The sequence below is a fragment of the Spinacia oleracea genome, chromosome 2 (assembly GCF_020520425.1).
Source record: "Spinacia oleracea cultivar Varoflay chromosome 2, BTI_SOV_V1, whole genome shotgun sequence".
NCBI classification, from domain to species: Eukaryota; Viridiplantae; Streptophyta; class Magnoliopsida; order Caryophyllales; family Amaranthaceae; genus Spinacia; species Spinacia oleracea.
This window is the reverse complement of record NC_079488.1, coordinates 62176443-62198131: the sequence shown is the minus strand read 5'-3', so window position 1 is coordinate 62198131 and position 21689 is coordinate 62176443. Positions and strand designations below refer to the sequence as shown.

The 21689-nt window shown below is 38.4% G+C and overlaps 1 long non-coding RNA gene across 1 annotated transcript; it reads right to left on the bottom strand.

The window, feature by feature from the left end:
- Nucleotides 1-6398: 6398 nt before the first annotated feature.
- LOC130467885 (uncharacterized) lies at nucleotides 6399-10044 on the bottom strand. Its single transcript, XR_008927868.1, has 2 exons — nucleotides 9590-10044; nucleotides 6399-8541 (listed from the first exon to the last, which is right to left on the bottom strand). It is a non-coding gene; the product is annotated as an uncharacterized lncRNA (long non-coding RNA).
- Nucleotides 10045-21689: the final 11645 nt, after the last annotated feature.

Here is a 21689-nt window from a genome sequence, read left to right as displayed (position 1 = left end):
CGAGCGACAAAGGAATTAGGAAATGCACACTTGTCCCTAAGGACAAGTGGGAGACTGAAGGAAATAATGCCCTTGGTCCAAGTATGCATTCAATGATAAGTCTAATAAATGCGGTTCAGTATTAATTAACAAGTTAATAATTCAGTGAGATCAAGTGAGCTGAATGCCTAGCTAGAGGCCGCTTCAGTTCAAGTGGAATTAATGATATTAATCCACAGCTTACTCTTGACTGAACCCGTAGGGTCACACAAATAGTACGTAAACGGATCAAGTATTTAATGGCATTAAATACTCCAACTATGGATATTCGGAATCGACGGATCTTGGTTTCAGTGGAAGCTGAGATCGTCACAGGCAAGAAATGAATACTCCGGAAACGATGATATTGCCGGAAACGGAAATATGGATCGTATCGGAAATATAAATATTATCCAAGTCGTAGATGTTGCCGGAAACGGAAACATGGTACGTATCGGAAAATATTATCGGAAATAGAAATATTGCCGGAATCGGAAATATTGCCGGAAACGGAAATATTGTCTGAATCGGAAATATTATCGGAATCGGAAAATAATTCCGGAAACGGAAATATTAAATATTTGTTCGAAACGGAAATTAATTCCGGAATCGAAAATATTAAATATTGTTCGTATCGGAAATAAATTCCGGAATCGGGAATTTAATCGGAAGCGTATCGTACGAATAAGCATCGGACGAGGCCTGCCGGACGAGGCCCCAGCACGAAGCCAGGCCATCGCCCAGAAAGCCAAGCGCGCCACACGGACAGCCAAGGCCACGCCAGGCCCAGCACAAGGCTAGGCCCAGCAGGCCGTGGCAGCGCGCGCAGCTGCGAGCAGTGGGCTGCGAGCATTGCTGCAGCTCGCATGGGCTTGTAGCTCGCGTGGGCCGTGCGGCCGTGTGGGCTGTGCGCGGGCATGGCCTGCACGCTTGCGGGTCATGCTCGCGTAAGTGTTTGTGTTCGCATACGAAACCTAAAACGTGCAGAATTCGTTTAATGATTAAATTCCTAATTCTATTTGATAAATTAATTAAATAAGAGTTTTATTATAATTCTAATTTAATTAATTCGTATCCTAATAGGATTCCAATTCTCTTTCCATACCCCTATAAATATGTGGCCTGGGTTCACAATTTATAACGAGTTATTCAAGTATTCAAAGTGAGTTTTTGAGAGAAAAATTCAGTCACACATCTTGCTCAAAGGTGCCGAAAATTTATAGAACCTTAGGGGCGATTCTAGTTGGTCAATCTTAAGGCGGATCCGGACGTGCTGTGGACTATCTACGGAGGGACGACACTTGGAGTCCTAAAGACTTGTTCTTGTTCGATTCGGGCGCAGCTAGGGAAGGCACGCAACAAAGAGTATGCATCTAAACTATGCTATATGATTATGTGTAAATAATATGTATTCCTGGCTTAATGGTTGTTTCCGCATGATTTATGAATTGTCATATGTATCATAACCTAACATTATATTCATCGGAACGTATTTTTTTTTTTTTTTTACAAAGCTATAAACTAATCTAGAAAACAATAACAGACCAAAATAAACGCACCAAAATAAGTAAGTGCAAAAATGAAAAGAAAACATACCTAATATGTACAGGTAAGTGAAACACCCCCCCAAGCTAAATCAGACAATGTCCTCATTGGCTCAAGGGGTACCGAACCATCTCGATCATCCTCAGCATCATTGATGGCCTTGACCATCATCACCATCATCACCACCGCGACCACCATGACCGCTAGGGCCCGCTCCATACCCACCGTAGTAGTGGGTGGGTGTGAAAGTGCCCATGGCACCGGGAGCTCCATATCCCTCCGCGGGATAGGTAAACCAGGAAGGGTGCTGGGCATCCTGAGGAATATAGCCCTGCCTGGCATACTAATCATAAATAGGGAACATAGCTCTCTAGTGATCACTCGCAAAGTCATGAAATCCTATCTCAAGCCTGTCCAACCGCTCATGAACGGAGCGCTGCTCCTTCTCTGGTGTCGGGCCACCCTGTGGCCTCCCCTCATCCCCACGACGCCCCCTCCTAAAATAGGTGCGAGGCTTGGGCTGAAACTGGTGGGGATCTGGCTGCGGGTCAGGCTGGGGCTCAGGCTCCTGCTCTTCCTCAACCCCAACATACAAATAGTGAGCCTGGCCGGGTCTAAAACGGGTGCGGCCTTGAGGGCCAGACAAGGTGAAAAACCTGTTCCCCTCGAACATCCAATACATGGCACCCGGGAGAAACAACCCATGCTCACCCTGTAATCGGCGAAGCCCATCAAAATAGGCCAAGTCTAGCAAGTTGCTACCCAAAACCGGTGTCTGGTTAGCCTCTACAAAGTTTACCGTGGCCATGGCAATGTGGGTGATCAACCCACCAATGGTGATGCGAGTGGTGTGCGAGCTAGTGGCTATTGAATAAAGGTGGGAGGCCATATGATGGGCCAAGTTCATTGTATATTATCTCCTCCCCCTCTAGAACATAACCACCCAAAATCTCCAACTCTGTACTCCTAACATTCTGATTCTCCTCTCTTCCAAATATGGTGACAGGGTGTTGAATCCTAGAAGCATGCAAGTGTTGCATACTACCGGGATCACTATTTCCGGTTAGCTTTCCCCACATTTCATTATTGTTATGGGCATTACCAGGCTTCCTACTTGGGGTAGTGGACAAACCAAAAACCCTACCAAAGTCCTCAATACCCAAATGTACATCACGGTTCATCAAACAAAAATGAACCGAAGACACATCCCTATAACCATTTTTACGCAATTGCAAAGAACTCAAAAACTCCAAAGTCAATCTCCTAAAAGTAAGACGCATCATGCTATACATATTCTTCATACCAACACCATAAAAAACTCGTTTGACATCCTGTTCAATACCCATATCATGTAATGATTTTTGACAGATAAAACGGGTAGGAATTACCTTCCTCTTTTTGAGGTGGAAGAACCGATCCCGTTGCCACTCCGTAGTAAAGATAATCGCCGGAAAATCCGGATCCGATTCGAACTGTGGTGGCGGCGGTGGTGGTGTCGGATCACGAGCCCGGCTTGTAGAAGCCTCGTGTTGGTTCCTTGCTTGGATGATGCAATTCCTTTTAGGACGGCTAGCCATTGTTGAAAATCTGAGTTTTTAAGGTTTTTTGGGGTTTTTTTTTTGTGAAATTTGGGGATTTTGTGGAGAGTGGAAGAATCTGAAATTAATTAAGTGGAGGTTATAGGGGATGATGAGGAAGATTTTGATGTATGGTTTGTTGAATTTGGTGAACCATTGAGTGAGATATGAGGGTTGGAAGATGTTTAAAGCTTGGGGTTTAATGGAGGAAGAGAGAGAAAAGAAGTTGAAGAAGAAGATGATAATGAAAGAAAGGAGGAATCCCTTGTTTAATTCGACAGAATCGCGCGTTGCCCGATCGGGCAGCATCTCGCCCGATCGGGCGAAATAATATGCTCCAATTTCCTTCGACGCGCGCCCGATCTAGCGCACCTCGCCCGATCCGGATCAGGCGCCTGCAATTTTCTGCCAGATTTCCCTTTCAGCCTAAACTTCAGCCTCTGACCTCAAGGTGACATCATCGCACACCGCCCGATCGGGCGGACTTTCGCCCTATCGGGCATCCTACTTGCAATCGAGTCGATCGGGAAACCATCGCCCGTTCGGGCGATTTTCAATTAACTTCCTTGTGTCGACACGCGCCCGATCGGGCGCACCTCGCCCGGTCCGGACCGGGCGATTTACAGGGTACTCCTTTTCAGCTTTAATTTCACTTTTTCGAACTCGGAGTATTAGACCTGCACACTATTAAACACCCAAACAGCGTAAGTCCCTCTTCTCACCTCTCCAATACCAAAAACTACACTTAAGCACACACCTGAGAAAAATTAAACCAAAACACACAAACGAAAGCAAAAATTATACTACTAAAAGCGATAAATGGATAGTGAAGTACTCATCCCCCAGATAGTTTGATGAAATGTCCCCATTATACAATCCCATTTTACTGCGCAGAAACGAAAGGAAGGGGATGAGAGCCACGACAACTCATCGAATGGGGGCACCAAAGATGGTGCCATCTGGTGTCAAATCAGTTGCCTTGGATGAGCTATGTGGCGCGGAAAATGACATATCACGACCCCGATCATGAATACGGTGCCACCGTTGACAGAATATTCGGCCTTTTGGGTCACAGAGTTATCAAGCCGTACCCCCTTTTGAACCCATGCCAAAGAGTTGATACTCCGGTCACCTCCACCTGCAAAGCAATTCGAAACACTACTTTCTCCGAAGAGTTGTTAGAGTGACAGTGAGCCAATTCATCATTAAAATAATCATTAGACACGTTGACACCACAACATGACTCCTCTATCATGGGACTCTTAGCAACATGGGTTAAATTGAAAGTAACTTTGTCATCCCCCACATTTAAAGTCAGCTTGCCATTTTTGATATCAATGATTGCCCCTGCGGTGTGTAGGAAGGGTCTACCTAATATAATGGGAATATTTCTGTCCTCTTCCATGTCCAACACAACAAAGTCACCAGGAATAAAAAATTTACCCACTCGAACAGGTACATCTTCTAGAACACCTAGGGGATATTTCACAGATCGGTCAGCCATTTGCAGAGTTATGTTGGTAACTTTTAAATCACCCATGTTCAATTTAGTGCAGACAGACAAGGGCATGACACTAACATTGGCACCTAAATCACATAAAGCTTTGTCAATAAAAAGATTGCCAATGTTACACGGGATAGAGAAACTCCCAGGGTCCTTCAACTTGGGTGGAGACTTATTTTGTAGTAAGGCACTGCACTCTTCAGTAAATGCAACAGTCTCCACCTCACTGAATGCTCTCTTCTTAGTCAAGATGTCTTTCATGTATTTAGAATATGCAGGTACTTGAGTAATTAATTCAGTGAAAGGGACTGTTACACGCAAATTCTTTACCACTTCTAAGAACTTACCAAACTGCTTGTCTAGCTTGTTCTTAAGCTGACGGTGAGGGAAAGGAAGTTTGATAGGTGGGACTTGTATCTCAAATTTCTTCTCAACCCTTGTGCTAGCTTCCTTCTCCTTGACCACCTTCTCACCTTCTACTGGCACAACATCACTGACAGACGCTTCAATATCTTCTTCAATAGTCATAGGCGGCCCATCATACTCATATCCACTCCGCAAAGTGACAGCATTTACAGACTTTCTGTTCTCGGGCTGTGAAGGGAGATGACCTTGGGGTCTCCCTACAAGAGTAGTAGCCATTTGTGCCAACTGTGTATCAATGATCTTGTTATGGGCAGTAAGAGCACCAATTTTGGCATCCTTTTCGCTCAGAGACTTCTGCAATTGCAACATCATATTCCTCATCTCTACAAGCATAGGATCAGACTGTGTGGGTTGAGGTTGTGGTGGTGGAGGGGATGTGTTTTGTCTAGGGAACCCAGGTGGTCCACTAGATTGCTGGTTGTAGTTACTCCGCGGTTGGTATGATTGCTGTGGTGGTGGTTGGTAGGGTTGTTGTGGTGGTGGAGGATATTGAATCTGATGGGGGTTTTGGACATTAGTACCCCTATATGATAACAGGGGGTTATTTTTATACCCCTCATTGTAAGAGTTGGAGTACGGATTATTCTGCTTGTAGGACTTGAATGCATTGCATTGTTCGATAGAGCTCCTACATTCTTGTGCATAATGACTTTGCATCCCGCAACTATCACAGACATTGGCAAATTGGGCACTCATTGCAGCGACACTAGCATGTTGGGTGGACTGGGAAGATGCGATTTGCATATTATCAAGTTTGTGATGTAGGGCAGTTAGCTGAGCAGTAAGTTGTTCAATAGAGTTCATCTCATGCTTAACATCCCGGTCGGCAAAACCTCTAGGATTCCCATATTGGGCACTATGAATGGCCATCTCCTCTATCACCTCTAAAGCTCTAGGCACCTCAAGTTTCATAAATCTCCCACTAGCAGCAGAATCTATATACTACAAAAAAGGGCTAAGAAACCATACCAAATAGGCCTAAGAGACCAAAAATAGTATGGTTTATATCTCAATGGTCTCTTTGCATAAGAAACCATACTTTTAGTGTGGTTTGTTAGAATGAACAGAAAAACCAGACTTTTAACAAACATGATTTCTTATATGTCTTTAATTTTCCAAAATCATTAAGGCAAAGAAACCACTTTTCTTAAGTAAAGTGGTTTGTTTGTTGTAAAAGAAAAAACCACATATGTAAGTAGTGTGGTCTCTTTGATCATTAAATTTATTTTTCTAAAATTTATTTTTTGGAAGTTGACTTTCTTTGTAAACTGTCCGTGATCTACGCTTAAATTGTCATACAAAAATAATTATAACAAAATGCCAAAACGTACAATAAAAATCAATTCCACTAAAACTTTATTTCATTTCATCTAAAGTTCTTAATCTACAAAACTAACGAGTAACAAGTAAATACAATTAAAAATTATATATCCATCTCAAAAATACAGAAGTATATGACTATCTAATTTTGAATGATACTCAATATATTCTTATCCTCAATTAAATAAGCCACTAAATTTCACTAATTCTCTGCTCTCATCGTCTCTCTCCTCCAGAGGATGTGACATTCGGGTGTGTGCTTGCACCATAACGTTGCCCCCTATGTCTGCCTGTATGACGTTAAAACATAGATAAACCAGTAAATCCATCAGATATAACCAATGAAGGAGGAAAGGAATATACTCAACTCTATCTCATCGCCTTTGGTTCGTTCTAAGGCTTCTACTTCTCCTTTAATCTGCATAGGAAAATTTCCAAATAAAACTATTCACCCCTTTGGTTTCATAGTAGTACTACGAAAACTGCATTGCTTTGAGTGGATAATAAGGTGATCTCGTGTTATATGACATCAGGAACATTCTATATTACACACACACGGAATCATAATCGTGAAGGAAACGAACCTACAAAAGCAGCAAATCTACAGAATATAACAGTGAATCAAATTAAGAAATAACAAACAAGGGAAACTGTGATTCATAGTAGTACTACAAAAACTGCATTGCCGTGAGGGATAATCAAGTGATCTCGTGTCATAAAACACCATCAGGAACATTCTATATTACACACACAGAATCATAATCGTGAAGGAAACGAACCTACAAAAGCAGCAATTCTATAGACTATAATAGTGAATCAAATTAAGAAATAACAAACAAGGGAAAGCAAATCTTAGCATCACAATATATTACCTCACTAAACCACCACTGAGTATCTATCTATGGAGAAAGAACATATTCTATAGTCTAGAGACCAAGAGTATTCGCCTACAAAAACTGATTGATATCAGATGCCGGGAAAACACAAACTTAAAGTAAGTGTAGGCAGAGAACATCTCTAATATTTTGTAGTAGGCTCTAGCTACAGGTCTGCCAGCTAGCTTTCATACTACTACCACTGACATCACTATAATATATATATACATATATATATATATATATATATATATTCTTGTTTATTACAAATGGGAAATGGGAACAATGTATAACATGATCATAAAACTGCCGGTAAACTAGAGAAAACAATCATTACGGTTTGTACAAGCTCACCTGCTTCATAAGATCCACCTCATTGCGATACGGCGACCACTGCAAGATGATGGACCTACTCCACTACAAGAAAAAAGGGTTTTCGTGGTAATCATTTTGGCCTTTAGTAGCGAATATATTCGCTACGAAAACATTCCCCAACAATTAGCTCAAAGTTTCTAATGTTGTTACTCCTATAACATGATAAATATTTTTCTTCTAAACACAAAAGCGACATTCAGTAATCTCACATAAAAATATTAATTAGAACAACTTAAATTAAAACAAGAGTGGAAACTAGTTTAATACCTTGAATTTCTACCTTATACAACCTCCAATAAGAACTAAAGAATCTCTATAAGCTTGGACATCAGGAAAACTATCAAGACATCAATCACCCATGCCAAGAATACCAGAGAAAAGAGCGTACAAGAAAAGAAAACACCATGATAGATGGTCGCTCCTTCTTCAGTACGCCTACTGCAACATGCCCAAAATTCTAAAGGCCCTACATTATAGCTCAGAAAACCAAACTAAGATTTTTTTGATCCTAAACTCAACTATTCTTAAATATCAACAACTTTAATGAAGAAACCATGGTAATAAGGACTTGTCTATAGCTGAATTGAGAAAAGTCAGTTGCAAAGCAAAGTATTATGAGTAGCTACTAGGGGAATATCCAGAATCCCTAAACTAAAACTGATACTTCCCTACTTCGATGCATGTTGCCCTTCCTGATGGGTAGGAGATTCGAAGCCTAACACAGAACCAAGTTCTGAGCCTAAACTTACAGAACCTGTTGCATTCCGTCATAGCAAATGTCAAGTGAGGCAACCAACCCCAACTCTAATACTCCTTGGATCACAGTTATGTAGAAACAATACACAAATTGAAAGAGTGCATACCTCAAGATTCATAAAGGACTATCCAACACCTACTATTTCTGCAAATAAATAAAATACAAATATTTAATCATAAAGGACTATCCACCTCATAATTTGCACTGATGAATTTGATATCTACTGTAAAAAATGTAACCTCTTTGATTCTGATTTACACCGTACTTCCATAGCCTACTAATCCAACAACACAAGGGGGAAAGTACAATGCTAAATAATATATAAACTGAAAAAAATTTGCTATTATCTCTACTGAAAAAGATATAAAAAATCAGATATCAAATAAACCCAACGAAGGTGAGACATTGACCATTAAGAGTGAAACAACTTCAAGACGTAAGTAATCAAGGTATTGAGAAAAATGTAATAGTAAATAAAGACTAAATGTACCAAATATAAAGACATTTAATCCATAATTTACATAATATCAAGAAAAATTTATCTACAAACAATCTTAGACGAGTAATTGAAAGAATACAACAAGAATGAACTTTGAAAACAAATCAAATTAAAGGAAATTCCAGAGATGTATAAGAAACTGATAATTAACTACCGAAACTGCATATGCATAAGAAATTGAAATCTTATGAATTCATATCCATTTGAAAACAAAAACAAGTAGAAAAAAATCAATCTAAAGGTACTAGAGAATTCTGAATACTAAACAATTAACGATCTATCTAGAAAAAAGCTTACGGCCCTATTTGGTTCATTATTAGTAAAGGAAAGGAAGAGAAAAGAAAGGAAGGGAAAAGAAGGGAATGTGTTTGGTTTGAGAGAAAGAAATGAAGGGAAGAGAAATGAAATATAAATGACAACTTTTAATTTTTTCTTTCATTCCAAATTCCTCCAATTTTGGAAAGGAAGTGAAAGTTTTATAATTGAGCTTTCCTTCCAATTCCCTTCATTTCCTTCCACTTCCCATATAATTATTTGTACCAAATACAGTAAACATTATTTTTCCCTTCCTTTCTTTTCTTTTCCTTCCAATTCCTTCCAACCAAATAAAGCCTACATAAAATCAAAGCAAGAAAAATCGAATTTCCTTGGAAGAAATTCACAGAAATAATAGTGATTAAAGGAAATTTATACCTTTACTAACAACTTGTAAGATTCCGTTAACGAGCAAAATTTGTTCGTCGGTTTCTTCAAGCGAAATCAAAGAAGAACCCTAACTCATTTCAGCGAGAGGGCGAAGAAAGGGGAAAGCGGCAAGTTGTGAAATTCATTTCAACGAGGAATTTTTCAAGTGAAATTCCTGTTAGCGGTGCTGTAGTTGCAGAATTGCACGGGACATTGAGGCGAGAGAAGAGAAACACATGAGGAATTGAGGAGGAGGCGAGTGAGAGAAAGATGAAGAAAAACAAACCCTTGTCGATGAACTTGATGATACCAAGTTTAAGAATTCATTTTTTTTTGTTTTTTTTTTGTCAGATCATTTATACAATTATACAGAGTTCACAAAATTTGAATAATAAAGGGATACCACTTTTATTTAGACTAGTTGTTGGCCGACGCGCTATCGCGCGCCGTCCCCCAAGGTAGGGAAAACGTATGGCATAGTTATTTTCATTAAAATATATCAAATATGTTTAATTAGTATTATAACCATGTATTTGTAGGAAAAAAAACTTTTTGTTTAAAGATTGCTAATAACATTTGTTTTGTAAGGGAGCTGAAATAAATTGTGTATCATGTTGCACACCTCCATATCCGACAAATAAGGATTTGAAATGATAAAAAAAATTACAAATATGCAAACACATGAGGTATATAAATAAGAAATCAGTTACAAAATTATGGGGCCATTATGCAAACTCATTGGAACTATGTATAGCAAACAACAACACACCAAGTTTACATAACCACTTTGGTTAAAACTTCACGGAGCAACAAACAGAACCAGCAACAGAACCAGGCTACCCCGCAACCCTGAACTAACTTTCACTGCCTCGGACCAGCAACCTTCATGCAAACCAGAACACAAAATCATCAGCACACTTCAGAGAATCAATTACCTGATCAAAGAAAGAAGGGTGTAATTAATATCTTGATTGCAAGATTTAACCTTTTAAACAAAATTTTACATTTTAAAAACCATCATTTTCAATAAACAATGATCCTAATAATAAAGTTCTCTCGCTCTGTCTCAAAGGCCACATTTTTATTCCGAAATTCCCCAAATAATAATAGGCCACTCCTCATATCTTGTAATGTCTGGTTATAAATTTCATATGTTTCTGTTACAATTTCCTAATATCATGGATGCTTATTCTAACAAATACACTTAAACAAACCCATCCAAATGTGGTTTCTAACCTCTTTCATCTGGAGGTTAACCGTTGTTAGTGGACGTAGTGTCAACGAAGCATCGTATCCGTCCAATGTCCCAAGAACATGTACTAAACATACCAACATATACGGAAGACATCAGCCAAAAGAAATGATGCAGAATTGGCATGTCTCTTCTAAGAAAAGGGAACCACGAGTACGATATTTGTACCTTAATACGATGTGAATAATTTGATACTATGTGAATAATTTAAACCAATCTGATACTTCTATTCGATCTTTACTCCCTTCTCATATTTTTAGTGACAGTTAGCCACTATATTGATGCTTCATTAAGATACTAACAATTACCTTTAAATTTCCATTTGCCAAGCAGAAACTCTGAAGATCAATTCTTGAAGCCTCAAATCCCTTAGTTAATCATACAATTGGCAGGACTTGACGAATCTCATCAGAGACAACTTGCGTAGATTCTGCAAAAGTGTAAAACCTCAGTCAAGAGACCTGAGTAGGTGAAGAAAAGCATATACCAGTTAGGGTGGTTGTAACAAAATTTCATATATATACCAAGTAATAAGAAACAACCGCATAGTTACATTAATAAACCGTACACGCTCTAACCAAACACACATTTAGCAACCCTAGAATTAGAACCCCTCATATGGTAAATGCAGGCTACAACCCCATACAAAGAAGTAAGGTCAGGCTCACAGCCACAAACGAAATACATATTGAAACAACAAACATAGTAAATGCAAAGGAAACACCTAAACTGAAGCAACGCGCAAGACAATAACTGGGTGATTTTGGTTTATGACTTAAGACCACTAATTGACCCTATCACCTAGGCCCTCCAAGTCTTCAACATTGATGTCACACTTTCAATTGTTTTGGGTTTTTAAACATAGCAAGATCAGTATATATTCATGAATGTAAATTCAAAATGCTGACACAAAGCTATAGTTTTGATGATTCTCATAACCAAGATAGGATAACTGAGCGCATTAGATACTAATTACAAGTAGTACACAAAATAAAAGAGTTAACATAAATAAATAAAAAAGGTAAGTAAGTTAAAGTAGAGATTAAGGCAACAGCTACACAATAAAGTGGGAACGAACTAAAGTAAGCTAAAGTGGAGATTAAGGTAGTGGCTGCACATTATTAAAGGAAAAGGTTGGATTAACCGTGCAACTCTCAACAAGTAGCTAAAAGCTGATTGTGAAATGTGTATAAGCAAGTTACAATAGCAAGGTAGGCTGTATTTAAAAGCAAGTTACGCAATTACGAGATCAGTAATGTTGAATTGAGCTTAATATTTCCACTTTTAGCTTCTCACGGATCTTCACTTCAAATTAACTCCAATCATTGCTTCAACTACGAGATCAGTAATGTTATCATCCTAACTAAAAAAAGAATCAACTCCAATCAAACACCAAAAGTCATTCAGTAAATCAAATTAAGCAAATAAAACATCCCTCACATCAAACATTCAACTAACAAAACTTCACCAGCTAAATATAAAACTCTGTATAAATCCTAAATATAAACCTTAAACCTAAAGCTAAATCTAATCCGAATCCAGTGATGAAATTAAGAGAAATCCACGTAGTTCAGTTGATCAGATTAACAGTGCATGCTTCAAGTACATGTACACACAAGGAAACAACACATCAGACTCTCAGACGGACTAATTTTGAAAAGAAAAGAATGATTTAGATGCTCAGACTCTTAACAAATCCTTTTGAAACTTTACCAGTTGAACCCGACAGTATGACTTACAGAGGGATCTCAAGCAGAACATGAACCATTGAGCCCTAATGAGAATCATAAAGGTAAAGAGTCTTTACTTCCAATCTTTTTCATGAATTACAAGCACAAAAGGAACCCAAATAATGAAACTACATAACAGATGCAGCAGGGGGGACAACAAAAAGATAATAACTACGCAAAATGAGCTACATGTGTGGTAGAGAGTTGGAGACAAACACATCACTATTTTATCTAGAAACATTATACTTGCATATTTCGTTGTAGCTTAGTAGCAAAGTGACAAACACAGAAAACTAAAAATGCCCAAAAATCTGAAGAAATAGAAGACAAAGTCCAACCATTCTACTTTTGTAAGCAGCAGATAAATGAATTTGACAATACAGAATCCACATTTATACACCAATAGTCTAGCAACCCTGGTCATAATTAATGAGATGAAAAAAAATAGTAGAATGTCACCTCCGCTCGAGCCATCTCAGCCCAGAGTATCCTAATGCTTTTCAAGCTCAGTTTCGGCGTTATCTCCTTCCTTTGGCTGGTAATCTACCTAAAAAAATTAATAAACCAACCAATTATGAAAAGACTAGAATCCTAACACCCTCATAAGTCATAAGAAATCCAGATGCCAAGATAGTTAATTTATGCATAGACCTAGAAATTTCAGAAACTAAGAAAATATAAGAATCTGAACACCAAAAACCCCTAAAGTTACCTAGACCTAAAAAACTCAGAAATTGATAAAAGATAGAAATCTGAAACACCTAAAACCCCTGCAAAATCACCTAACAAAATCCAGACCACTTAATCAAGCACTTAACTACAATTTGGTGTTGGCCAAGGAATCATCCTTCCACATACAAGATCAGCAAGAAGATGTAAAATCAGTAACTAAAGCAAATAGATCTGGAAAACGCTAATGAACTCGGGCAATTGGAAAGCAAAAAACGGCATCGTATGCATAGAGATCTGGAACAATTTGGGCCAATGTTAAGACAAAAGAAACAAGAGAACATGTTCAAGCAATAAACGAACCCAGGGTAAACCACAATTGCAGATGATAAATAAACAATAAAACACAAGAAAGGACGGAAGAGAAACATTTAAAAAATCCAGAGAAAGGAGAATCATACAAGGGAGAAAGAGACGAATTGATATTGAGGAGATTCCTAAGGAGTAAGCGTAGTGAGGATAAAACTTCCCTCGGTTTCAAACATCTGCTCCTACTCACATAAACCTTCCCTCGGTTCCACATGCTCTGCCTCCTCAACCCGATTCTCCTCCTGTTATTCCGGATAACAAACCACCAAAATCACTCCAACTTAAATTAACCTAATTTACACAATTCGATCTAATTACCAACATAAACCTAATTACCAACAAAACCCTAATCACCAACCATTTCTTACACAAAATTAAATTAAAAAAATTCAAGAAATAGAAATAAATTAAAAGAGAGAGAAATTACCTTGTGAAGATCCAAGTCAAGAAGCTCAGCACCAGCTTTTGATGCCGACACCGAAGAAGAAGGCCGCGCCTCCATGGACAGCAAATCTGCAGAGAAAAGGCTGGAGGTGAAGGAGAGGCAAGGGAGAAAGAAAGGCAAACCCGATAACAAACCCTGGATGACAAAAGCCAAACAAAGAGAGGATAAAAAGGAGGGCGGATTTTTAGAGCAGAGTATGGAGGTGAAGGAGAAGCAAGGGAGAGAGTAAGGAACACAGAAGTAGGTCATGGGTGAGAAAGAGGAAGGCAGTCATGTGTGAGAAAGAGGAAAGCACGTGTGGACAGTTTAGAAAGGGCAAATCTGTTAATGGGCATAAAACGAATGGCTTTTTAGGGATAATACTATTGCATGAATAGTTAAACTAAGTTTCTCTTTTTTAAAAGGTTGTAGATGAAGTCGTGGTCTGATGATAAAGGCAAAAGTCTTGAGTATGATAGATTACAAGTTTTAATTATTTTTGTCATATTTGTATGGAGTAGTTCGTAATGTCCTTGTGACTCATTCTTATCAATTTAATTAATTAAATTCATAAGTACTCTTTTTTTACCTTTTCAAGGCAACTAAACAACACCCCCCCCCCCCCTCATATTCTTACTTTCTAGTGGGAACAAACTCGTTGATGACCCGGCCCATAACTTAGATCAGAATCCTCGTAAAAAAAGATAATTTGAGAGATTTTCATCACGTTGTAGCCGGGAAACTGGACCATAAAGTCATGATTTATTTGATTAAAAATAAGAGTGAGAAAGAAAGATAGATCCTAGAGAGATATAAGAAAGACAGATCGTGCAGAGATATAAATATCTCATGCAATTCAGCAAGAATAATATCTACCTTTTAAATAGTCCTGAGTCCTGAATCATAATGGATTACAATTATCAGACAAAGATTCCTAATTTCATAAATATTAAAGGCCAACTCAAAAAGAATTCAACTACTAATAATGGTATCGTGCAAACTCACCACACTATTTTGTCCATCATTGGTAATAACTGAAATCCTTTGTGTAATTGGGGGGGGGGGGAAGGCTTTTAACTAACATGTCCTTATTTAGCTTCCTAAACACAATGTTACAGAAGAAAATACTTCAATAAATTACAGCCTGATGTAATTCAAAGACACGCATTCTAATATGCAAACTGAAACTGCAGTGTAAATCATATACGCAAAGTTAGATCACTTACGATCTACAAGAGGTTGCTCAAGTCCATGTAACAATTTGCTCCCACGGCTAACAATTTGGTCAACTTTCTCAGAATACACTGCAGCAGTGCAACACAAATTAGATAGGATCAACAATGACCATAAAGGAGGAACATCATCTAGGCATGTGTTGAACCTTTTTAAAGGTTTCCTAACCATTCTGAAAAGAGTAATTCTTATCAGATTATATCAAGGCAACTAAACTTATGAAATATCCACATATAATTACACCAGATGCAACAATAATAGCTAAAGTTTGTGCTCATATGTGTTCGACTCTAATGGATATAACGAATTTCATTGCTCAATACGACAACCAATACAGTTTGTTTATTGTTCATTTGTGTCTAATGTGCGATTAATTTTATGGAAACTGAATACGAAGTATAACTGAATATTTGGTGACAGAGGAGGCTTACAGCATAGGTATTTTCATTGATGGTCTCCATGAAAATCACTCAAGAACATGGTGGTAGCATCCAGTGTTGGATATAAAACCAATTTCCAAGCCAACCAGTTTCAAATTCACTGTCTCCTCCCTCCTTCATCTATACTTTACCGTCTCTCTCTCTAACCCTGACCCCCGATCCCCTCTCTAGCTCTCTCCAATTACAAGTATTTATTCACATAATATTATTCAATTTATTCAAACTGATCTGATACTGAACGAACATAAACATCTACAATTAAAAAAAAAAGTATATATTTAATATTATTTTAAACATAGAATTAAAGTGGGCACAAAAACCAAGTACCAAAGTTTCAAAAGCAAAATAAATCAAACCTTAGAAGAAGCAGAGGACCTAGAAGGGTCGTGAGGGTATCCTTTGCCTCTAATGCTCTGTTCCCTTCTCTTTCCTTAAGAAGATATTCTTCAAGAACAGAGAGTAGCTGGACCTAGATGGAATTAGGTACATACATTAGTAGTGAAACCAATCACTGTATGAAGATCACAAACTCAAACTACAGCTGGGAGCAAATGTGGCCAAGAAAATGAATGAAAAAGATACATTCAAATCTAGCTAGCTTAATGGCCCCGAAAATCTTCTAGATATGATGCTGAATGCTTACCCTTTTAATAAAAGAATCTGACTCCTCTTTATTTTTCCCATGCTTGTAGTTTTGAAGTCAAGACCTCCACCACTGCTACTCCATTTCAAAACAAAGATATTAGTAAGGCTTATGAATATGGTGGCAACAATTGCAACAAGAATTTAAAGTTAGGTCAATTAACCTCATATTAATTCCATCAACTATTTTTCACCGACACGACACCTGAAAGCTAAGGCTCAAACCAAGCAAAATTTTATACTGGTGTAGCTAAAAAGATTTTGAAGCATATACGGTACCTGAAATTTTGTTAACCAGTATACGAGCCTTTTCAAACTGAGATGTCAGCCTCTTTCGCCTTAATAACAACACCCTGAGAAGCGAGATTAGCACCAGTTAGAAAAGTAAGCAAAGTCAAATATAAAAATTAACCAAAAAATACATAAGCAAACAAGAGAGTGACCAATGCATGTATAAAGAAAAAAAAGAAGATACAAGTCAAAAACATTACTACAAAATATCAAATAACGGTATGGACTCATAGCTCTATCTTTTCTTATCTGTTCTACAAAACAGTCCCTTTATCAGAAAAGTGTCATAGTGACTTCCCAAGTAAAATTTACAATACCTTTATCCTACTTTTCTCACAAGACAATAACATATATTTGAACAGAGAAGTTGGAAAATTGCAACCTAAATTTTTCAAGTAAATATTTGGTCTACAACTTCTAAAGAAAAAAAACACAAATAGTTTGAAAGCAAACAATAGTCCAAGATGTATTTTGCAGATCTCTGTTAAACACCGTTTACGTGCATTCAAATTAAAGGTTTTGTTCTTTTGGACATATTAAGGAGGGAGCGGAATATGCTAGCAGATAATATTCAGAAGGTAATCATAATCAAATTTCTTAGAAGGTAATCAAACCAAGTATCGTTTTGATGCGAAGTTGCAAACTGATAGTTGTCAGACTGTATCACTCATTTATTAGCAAGCTTTGGGTACACTTCAAGGCTATCAAGCCATGCATCTGGAAAATATTCATACATACAGGCATTCAAGAAAGATTATGCAAATGTCCAATTGGTACAAAAATCTGAAAACAAGTGCTTAATAGTAAATATCACACCTTAACATTCTCTTTCCATTTGCCTACCAAGAACCCTCATTGCCTGTTTTAACTTCCCACTATCACACAAACTACGCAAAATAGTGTTATAGGTGATATATGCGTTTTATATAGAGTTTTTACCCCCGTCCCTTAGTACTTTTTGATCTCAAATGAGCTCTTCGGAGCGATTTTAGTACTAATGTGCTCCTTGTAGTGTGTTTGTAGTTTCAGGTTCATCATTGTAGGAATTAGCATATTTTTGTGCATTTCCTACTCGTTTGAATCAATACAAGAGATTATATACTTTCGAGAGCGCAAACATTGAGTTGGAAGAATTTTCATGCAAAGCGAATAGTGAAAGAAGTAGAAAACTGAATGTCGTCCACTCTTTTGATCATAACTCGAGTTATACAACTCCAAATGCAGCGATTCAAATTGGGTTGGATTCTAGACTTTAAGAGCTTTCCAACGAGTGGTCACTCGCCTAATTCCGACTTATAACGAAGGAGATATGGTGTTTTTAAGATAGAGGATCGTGCAGTTTCAACACGCGCCCGATCGGGCGGGCTTCGCCCGATCCGGATCGGGCGGTTATTCTGGGCGCTGTTCTGGGCATTTTGCGACCGCCCGATCGGGCGGAATTTTGCCCGATCGGGCGGAATTTTGCCCGATCGGGGGGAATTTTGCCCGATCGGGCCGACTATCGAGCACATCGCCCGATCGGGCGAAGCGTCGCCCGATCGGGCCACGCCAACCTCCAGCGTATTTCGCGAGATTTTATTTCCGATTTTGGGCTCTATTTTGGGCAAACTATAAATACTAGCCCCTTATATTTTTAGTGACATCTTTTATTCTAGTTTTCTAATTACTTAGTCTATTTTAGTTCTCTCTATTTTCTCCAAACACTTAGTTTTAATTTTAATCAAAGATTCAAGCTTTATTATTCCATTGTTCTTCAAGTCGGTATTGTTTCTTGCTGTAATTTATCTTATTGCTTGATCATGCTTTCTATTATGTTAATTGCTTTGTTATTTATTATCATGAGTGAGTAGTTTAATTTCTAGGGTTTAGGGGATCCATGAATGCATGATTGGGATTATATGTGGACTTGATTAATTGATTGATTGATTATAATTTCTATAGCTTATTATTATTGCTCATCAATTCTGTTCGGCCGGACTATTTTGATTTGAGTTTGATTAACCTTAGATTATGCGCCGAGAGGTATACATATGATATTTTTTGGTCTGTGGCTATTAGATAGGAATTATTTCTAGTACGTAGCGAGAGCCCGCTAGTTGTTCTATCCTAAGGAATTCATAAGATTCGAGAGATGCATGTTTTCCTAATTATGATTGTTCATTGATTGTTATTGTCCGTTGTCCAATCCTGCTCTGCATTTATGGTGAACCGTTGCCCTAGATTCCTTTAATATTGTTATTTTCCGATTTGATTATTTGCTTTAGTTTAATATACAAACCAATCCAACTCTTTGTTACCAGTAGTCTAGATTAGTTAATTAATAGTAGAAAAAACATTGTTTCCCTGTGGATACGATCCCTGCTTCCCTTACTATATTTTTAGTTGGTGAACGCTAGGTTTATCTTTGATAGGAGTGCGATTTAGCCTGTCAAATTTTTGCGCCGTTGCCGGGGAAACGGTTTAATTTTCTGCTACTAATTTTATGATCTAGATTATTTTCTTGAGTCTCATAGAACTTCCTGTTCTTTGAGACCATGTATATATTTTATTTTCTTTAGTTTATTTTATTATTTTATTTTTTTTTTAATTTTTTTAATTTTTTTTTCCCCTGAAAAAAATGGATTATTATTCTTTCCCTCAATTCTTAAATGAGCCTTTTTGGGTGTATTTCGATAGGCTAAATGATTTTATTGGTTACCACAATTTTAATCTTTGGGATTCTTGTGGTTTTGCTTATGGTGGTTTAAATCAGTATACAAGGAATGTGATAGAAAGTAGATTTAATGGTGATTTTCGAGCCTTGTCTTTGGATGATATGTGGGATTACTATATGTGGTTTGCAAGGGATTTGTATGAGCGTGAAATGGCGATTCATGTTACATGTGCTAATCCAAATTATGAGCATAATCTACATGTTTCTACCCCCTCTCCCTTGAATGCTTGTTATAATGAGGTGCATTCTAATGTTTATGATAATCATGTCTATTCTAATGACTTATCTAACCCTTGCATGGATATCAAAGTTTTGCCTCATGATTCCACTATTGCTTCTCACGTGTATTATTGTGAACCCTTGCCCAATCCTGTTCAACCCGAATCAGAAAGCAGAGATAGCTTCTTAGAGGAATTAAGAAGATTTAACTCTGAGATTGAGATTCAGTGTACTAGATCTCAAGAGGCCACTAATGAGATTATTGAAGCTAGTAAGGGTACTCTTGAGAGATTTAGAAAAGTTCAAGAAATTATTGAAAATAATGATTCGAGTTGTGTTGGGGATGGGGGTCAACTGAGTGAACCCATAGGCAACCAAGAGTGGGAGGAACTTATAACTGAGGTTGAGGATGAGTTGGAGGATGATGATTTAACTGTTGGATCAATGGATGAAGGATTTGTTGAAACTGAAAACCCATATGTTATAGAGCAAGTCCATGAGGAAGTTGAAGTTGATAAAACCCTTGTTGTTGTGTCAACCCCTACCCCTCATATTCCAAGTCCAAGAAGGGTTATTCTTAGCCCCGTTTACACCGTCTCACTCCCCTTGTCTTTTCCCATAAAACCTTTGCTTGAGGATCTTGCTCCTCCCCACGAAAATCAAAATCCCAATGACCCAATAGAGTATGTTCCTCTTTGTGAATCTTTTCCAGGTACTTACAGTACTTACAAAGAAGAGGTGGATGCTTTGCAGAGAGATCTATATGGTGAAGAGCCTATCCACCATGAATTCCAAAACACAGAGAGAGCTATTTCATTGATCATTGATGTTGAAGAATCAATAGTCCGCAAAAACAACTTCCATAAGGAGAGTATGCCTACTTTCTCTTTTTCTTCTTTTTCCTATTCTTCTTTTATTATTGTTTTTTCTTTTTGTTCTTCTTCCTTTAGGCATCCTACTCCTTACTGGCATAGAGTTCATTTGGACTTTATGCAAATATTGTTGTTGATTATCGTGCATGTCTTGTTGCACGAAAGTTGTGCGAGTGCGCATGACAAGCTTCTGCGCTCGTTCGTTGGTTATTTACTAACCAATCTCTTTGCGGGAGGCACGATTTGATGATGCTGAGACCCGAAAGGCCGAAAGCTCGGTGAACGGTGGGCACCGTATTCATGATCGGGGTCGTGGTCTGTCACTTCCCGCGCCACATAGCTCATCCAAGGCAATTGATTCGACACCAGATGGCACCATCTTTGGTGCCCCCATTCGATGAGTTGTCGTGGCTCTCATCCCCTTCCTTTCGTTGTCTGTACATAAACTAAGATTGTGTAATGGGGACATTGCATCAATATAATAGGGGATGAGTATTTCACTATCCATTTATTGCTTTTCGTAGTGTATTTTTCGCTTTTGTTTGTGTGTTTTAGTATAATTTTTGAGCAAGTGTGTGTTTCATTGTAGTTTTTGGTGTTAGAGAGGTGAGAAGAGGGTATTTTACGGTTTGGACGTTTAATGCTGTGCAGGTCTAAGGCTCCAAGTTCGAAAAAGTTGAATTCAAGCTGAAACGGAGTAGTCTGCGTTTTGCCCGATCCGGATCGGGCGAGGAGCGCCCGATCGGGCGCGTGTCGATTCAAGGAAAATGTTGGAAAATCGCCCGAACGAGCGACGGTTGCCCGATCCACACAAAAGGCGAGTGAAATGCCCGATCGGGCGAAATTCCGCCCGATCGGGCGGTTGAAGATGACGTCGTAGAAAGGTCAAGGAAGGATTCTGGGCTGAGAAAAGTCAATAAAACAAGGCATTGCATTTCGCCCGATCCGGATCGGGCGAGGTGAGCCCCGATCGGGCGCGCACAGATTCAACGAAAAGGTTCGAAATTCGCCCGATCGGGCGATCTGCTGCCCGATCGGGCGATATGCTGCCAGATCGGGCGATCTGCTGCCCGATCGGGCGATTTGCGAATCAGCGACAAATAAGCCACGGTTTGCTCACTTTCCTCATGATACCCCTTGAGCCAATGAGGACATTGTCTGATTTTGCTTTGGGGGTGTTTCACTCACTTGTACATATTAGGTATGTTTTTCCTTTTATTTTTGCATTTACTTATTTTTGTGTGTTTATTTTGGT